Consider the following 6,000-nt stretch of genomic DNA (forward strand, 5'->3'; position numbering starts at 1 on the left):
GTAAAAAAGCTAAGGTGTTCTTTTATTTATTTATTTATTTTGAAATGGAGTTTCACTCTTATTTCCCAGGCCGGAGTGCAGTGGCACAATCTCGGTTCACAGCAACCTCTGCCTCCTGGGTTCAAGCAATTCTTCTGCCTCAGCCTCCAGAGTAACTGGAATTACAGACACCTGCCACACGCCCAGCTAATTTTTTGCATTTTAAGTAGAGATGGAGTTTTACCATGTTGGCCGGTTGGTCTGGAACTCCTGACCTCAGGTGACTCACCTTCATCGACCTCCCAAATTGCTGGGATTATAGGCAAGAGCCACCATGCCAGGCAAAACTAAGAAATTCTAAGCATAAAAATGCATTATAGACTGTGCTTTGGGATGAAATAAACACGTGGATATTTATTTTTATAAAAATAAATACATTTTCTGTGTTATCAAAGAATACCTAATGTAGGTTAGCTATCGAAAAGTTTACAGTAAATGCTTATTAATTGATTAATAGAATTTACAGGGGCTCTAACAATAGCCAAGTCAACTGCTAGAGATTATTTATGAAATGATTTTGAACTTGGGTTTATAGAAAATGCTTCTTTGTGTAATTGTTTGTAAATATGAAAGGAAATCCTGCTAGAATTCATTCATAAGACATTATCTCTTTATGTACAACTAGTTCTGCATATTTTGTCTGAATTAATAAGTTATTTAGAAGTTTAAAGTAAAATGTTATTATGGAAAGCAAGCAAACATTTGAGATTATCAGGCAGATTTCTTTATAGTAAGGTTTTGAGAGATTTATTGAATGACTGAAAAAGTGGGAACAGAAGAAGAGTGAGACACAAAACACTCAATGAGTGCAGGTCACACACACACACACACACAGACACATGCACACACACACACAAAAGTCTGAAAAGCAAACTTCATCTTTTGCAGTTATGCCCTGTGATATCTGGAAGCTATCGGAAACGTTTCGGTGAGTGCAATTCAGAATTTCTTGGTTTCATGCTTTATAAACAATCTGGTTTATGGTTCACTGAGTAAAGCAGATCTTCTTTGACCACAATGGTCTGTGGTACAGTAAAGACTTGAACCAAATGGATTGCAACATTCATTCCCATTGGCTATGCTCTTAAGTTACCATATGGTACATGGTATATTTACATATCTGTTAAAGCTTCTATGTTCTCCTCCCTGAAAGATGAGCACTTCCTTTGGCCATCAGCAATCTTTCTTTTATATGCAACATAGTAGACACAACTGGTCAGATTTTTCCAGTAAGTTTGTGATAGTTATAAAGAAAATATTCCAAATATTTGTGTCCATTAGAACCACCTACAGTTATGTGAAAAATACAAGTTTTTTTTTTTCTGTATTTTCTGAGCACAGAATCCTACATTTCCTAATTTAAATGTGTTTGGAAATCTATATTTATAAGATGCAACCAAATTTATTCTTATGGTTTCAAAAACATCATATATAAATTCAATCGATTATATAAAAAAATTATAAAGAGAACGTGAGCTCAGAGAGTTCAATTTAAACATTAAACACTACTAGAAGTCATTAAACAGTGAAATTGTAATGGCAGTCTCCTTCTGGTAACTTTAAGTATAATTGTTCATCTTTAAATTAGGATGATGAAACTGTCTTTTTCCCCCCAAAACTGCTCTTGGTTTTAATAGAAAATAAAAAAGGTAACTTAGTAATTCACCTTTTAAAAATACTCTTACTTTATTTTAGCCTGATATAATACTTCCTGTGGAGAGAGAGAAAAGAGAACCACGAAGCTATCAATAGTTCTAAATTTGTTAAATTTAGGAATATAGATATCCTGATTCCATGAAAACTAATGAAAGAGTTGAAGTTTATTTATTAGCAACTTTTTCTTTTACTGTGTAGCAAATTATCATCAAGTTAGCAACTTAAAATGACAAAATTATATCTCATAGTTCCCTGGGTCAGAATTCCAGGAAATTTTAACTGTGCTCTCTACTTATTTAGGATCTTATAAAGCTGAAATCAAGGTGTTGTCCAGATGTCTGCTTATCTGAAGTCTTGACTAGAGAAAGATATGCTTCCAAGCTCACTCAGGTTGTTGGCAGAATTCATTTCCTTGCAGTAGAAACTAAGGTCGCCACTGCATTCTGGCTGTCAGTCAGAAACCACTCTCAGCTTCTAGAAGCCACTCTAAAGTCCTTGCCATGTGCCCCACTCCACCTCAGCAATGGAGAATCTTCTTCATGTTAATTCCTTCTTGCACTTTAAATTTCTGATTCCCATTTTGCTACTAGCCTGAGAAAATTCTGCTTTTAAAGGGCTCATGTGATTAGATCAGTCTCACCCAAATGCTCTCCATATTGTAAAAAATCAACCAATTTGGGGCTTTAATTACATCTTCAAAATCCCCTCACAGCAGTATCTGGAGTGATTTTATTAAATAATGTGGGTATTGGAGCACTGGAATGCCATGCTAGAATTCTACCACAGCAGCTTACACATTGAAACTGTATTTTCAACTTGTAAATGTCTTGGAATATATTACAAAGTCTGGCTCCATACTCCTACTGGACTTCCACAATTTGTACAATTCAAAATGAAGAACATTAGTTCTAAAGAACAGTCAAGAATCACTGTGCAATGTTGTATAAAAACATGTTACTTCTACACAGAGATTTAGAATCTTTTCCGATCAAGATCCTCTTTGAGAATCTTACAAAAGGTTGTAACCTATTTTCCACTTCTTGAAATGCACACATTTCAGTCATTTTTGGAATTTTAAGAGATTCTGATCTAATGAAAGGGAACAAAAATGAGACTTATCCATTTTCAATATATGCCTCTGATAAACCTATTAGAAAATAATGTTGGTCAACTAATGTTAACGTAAGACTTGATTGACTTATCCAGTGATAGTATAATATACACTTTAGCTCTCTTAGAAACTTTTCTTTTGTTAATCAAAAGAATTTATAATTTTTAAGTTCTAAAATATTTACTTGAAAAATAAAGATTGACTATATTTAGGATGCACAATGTGATGTTTTCATACACATATAGATTGTATTGTATACTCATTACTGCAGTCAAATTAACCATTAGTAGTCATCACTGTCCATGATGTTCATTCAATTTCCAGAACTGGTTCATCCCAGAATTGAAGAATTTTACCTTTTGACCATAATCTTTCCGTTTCATTTACCCTGTCCACACCCTGTATACCATTGTTCTATTCACTGCTTTGAGTTCAACAGCTTTTAGATGCCATGATATGAATGAGAACATACAGTATTTGTCTTTTTATTCCTGGCTTATTTCACTTAGCATAATGCCCTCTGTGCAACTGAAAATGACAGGCTTTCCTTATTTTGGCTGAATATCTTGTTGTATCGATATACCACAAATTTTTTATCTATGTATCTATCAGTGGACATTTAGGTTATATCTGTATCTTGGCTGTTGTAAATAATGCTGCAATGAACACAACAATGCAGATATCTCTTCTACATACTGATTTTATTTCCTCTTTGACAAACTGATTGTATTTTCTTTGAATATATACTCACAAATGGGATTGTTGAATCTTATGACAGTTCTATGTTAGAATTTTCCTAAAATAAAACAAAACAAAACACAATGAAACAAACTATGTTAGCAGGTGGGATAGACTTCTGATGCTACACCAGCTAAATTTATACTCAAACATTTTTAAAGGAAGTAAGGAAAAGGCTGAATTTAGCCTGACCAGTTGTTGAAAGATATGAATTAAATCCTCTGTTGTTTGCAAACCAGATTATGTGTCCATTCTAAGCATCTCATCCTGTTCTGTTTCTACATTGCCACATAATATGTAGATAAATATGTCACACCCTCATGACCAAAGGAATTATGATACCTTGGGAAATACCTGAACTAGTCCTAAAAGATAGCTTATTCATCTGACAAAATAACAGTATCTGTTTCTCTGTCTGTAAAATTCAAACTGTAAGTACTGCATTTTCTTATTTATTGCTGAATAAAATATCACATGGAATGAAAGAACAGGGAAATGTACTGAAATGTATTAGGTATCCTCAATGGGTAGCCAGTGCCTGCTGCCTCCAACGTCTGTTAAGGAAGATTTGATCTCTGTCTCCTGAGACACAAAATTGCAGGTCCAGGATGTGTTTTACTGTGTAACAGTGATTATGTTACTTCATGGCTCTGTGGCAAATGCATGCCTGGTTTGTGGAAAGTTGAAAATTAAATACAGACATCAGAAGATTGAGAATGAAAGGGATTTGTCAGGTGTTTGCACAAAGATGCTAAAGAACTCCCATTAAGCTACATGTTTTAATAATTAAAACATTGCTTTAAATTGGCTTCAAAACTTAAGCCTATCCAGACAAACTAGAGAGGATATTAAGAACTAATTACATTAACGTATTGAAGATCAATTTCTTACGATTTGGTAGCTTCATATTATTATTTCTTTAAAAATGGTAAAGGCAAATATTATAGAAACGAATCAAAGGATGCTTTTCTAGGGCTCTACATTAATCGTCAGTCCTAAGCAATTTTGTAGTAGACTTTATTGAGTTAGCTCACCTTGGTTTTAGGAATACACGCGGCACCTTTTAGGAAATCTGTGGCACTTCTTGACCAGAAAAAAAAAAAACCAAAATGACATTTTCGTATTAAAAATGATCAGTTTCGAAGTGTGAAGGACTGAATTTCAAAACAGCACTTTCCCATCTGGATGAAAGGTAATATTCACATATGATCAATTATACCTAATCAAATCCAATCAGCATGATTTTTATATTTTAACTTTTTCTTCCTCTAGAAGAATAACATTAATATTTTGATTAAATCAATCATGTAGTGACCCTGAACTTCAAAATGAAGTGAATTTCCACCAATTTTGTTGTGTTGCTAGGAAATTTTGGAGGTTCCTCTTGTTTTCCCACACTAGAGAGAGAGGGCGTGAGTGAGACTAGGCTAATCGCCATGCAGAGTGACATATTATCATTCATATTGTGACACCATTTAATGTACATTTCAGTGTAATTGGATTTCTTCCATCTTATAGAATTTACAGTATAAATCTTGACTCTTCATTTCAGTGATTGGTTCTAGTTTGTCACATGTAAGAGCAAGGCTGAAGAATATTTTCTTTAAAGAGTTGTATCTGTGGCAACCATGCAAATGCTCCTTTTGAGCTTCCAACTGAAGGGACTGTGGTGGAACAAGGGTTCTAGCTGGTTGCCTGCTGCATGGAACCAAAATCCATTGCCACATTGACCAAAACCTGTATTTCCCGTAGGCTGCACCATGCAACGGACTGAGCAGCATGAGGATACCAAGACAGGTTTGTTTCTGGGAGCCATAGACTCCTGAGCTGGCTGACTTTGGTTCAAGAACCTCTTGATGGCTTTGCCAAACTGCCTTGGTTTGCAAGCTGTTCAGAATATTTACAACATCTCCCTTTTTCTATCTTCTTTGGGAGTATGACCTACACTGTGCATCAATAGCTGTCCCATTATTCCGTGGCTCTTTTTCCTTCTTCTTCCTTAAGGGTTTTCCCTAAAATATCAGTGCAAGTTTAATCTAGCTGTGGAGTCTGCTTCTCAAAGGACCTGAACTATCAGAGTTTTCTATGTGAAGTTATATAATTATACTATTTATAAAACAGATGGAAAGAAAGGAATATTTTCAAATTTTTATAGAATTACAGAGTATTTCAGAATTACATATTTGTACAAACAAAAATGAGTGTAATAATAAAATAACATTGAGAAAGTTTGGGTTCATCTTAACATTCCAGGATCCTATTATGGTGGCAATAGATTAAAAACTATAAGAATGTTTCTTTTTCTTCTTATTGGATTTTATTAAGTCAGATCTTTTCAGCTATCTAAACATCCTTTGTGATGTCCTCACAAAATAATTGAATTTATGGTTTGTATTTGAATTCATAGGCATGGCATGGATGAGTCAAGCTCTATTGCATCTTCAGTTTATTCCAGC

At 34.3% G+C, this 6,000-nt stretch overlaps 1 long non-coding RNA gene across 1 annotated transcript in view; it reads right to left on the reverse strand.

The window, feature by feature from the left end:
• Positions 1-4,994, reverse strand: part of LOC128928927 (uncharacterized) — a 58,649-nt gene extending 53,655 nt beyond the window's left edge. The window contains exons 1-2 of the long non-coding RNA XR_008474716.2: positions 4,579-4,994; positions 3,558-3,602 (exon numbers count right to left, since the gene is read on the reverse strand). This is a non-coding gene — a long non-coding RNA (uncharacterized LOC128928927). The remainder of the gene's footprint in view (positions 1-3,557; positions 3,603-4,578) is intronic.
• Between the last annotated feature and the right edge of the window lie 1,006 nt (positions 4,995-6,000).

The sequence above is a fragment of the Callithrix jacchus genome, chromosome 8 (assembly GCF_049354715.1).
Source record: "Callithrix jacchus isolate 240 chromosome 8, calJac240_pri, whole genome shotgun sequence".
Lineage (NCBI taxonomy): Eukaryota > Metazoa > Chordata > Mammalia > Primates > Cebidae > Callithrix > Callithrix jacchus.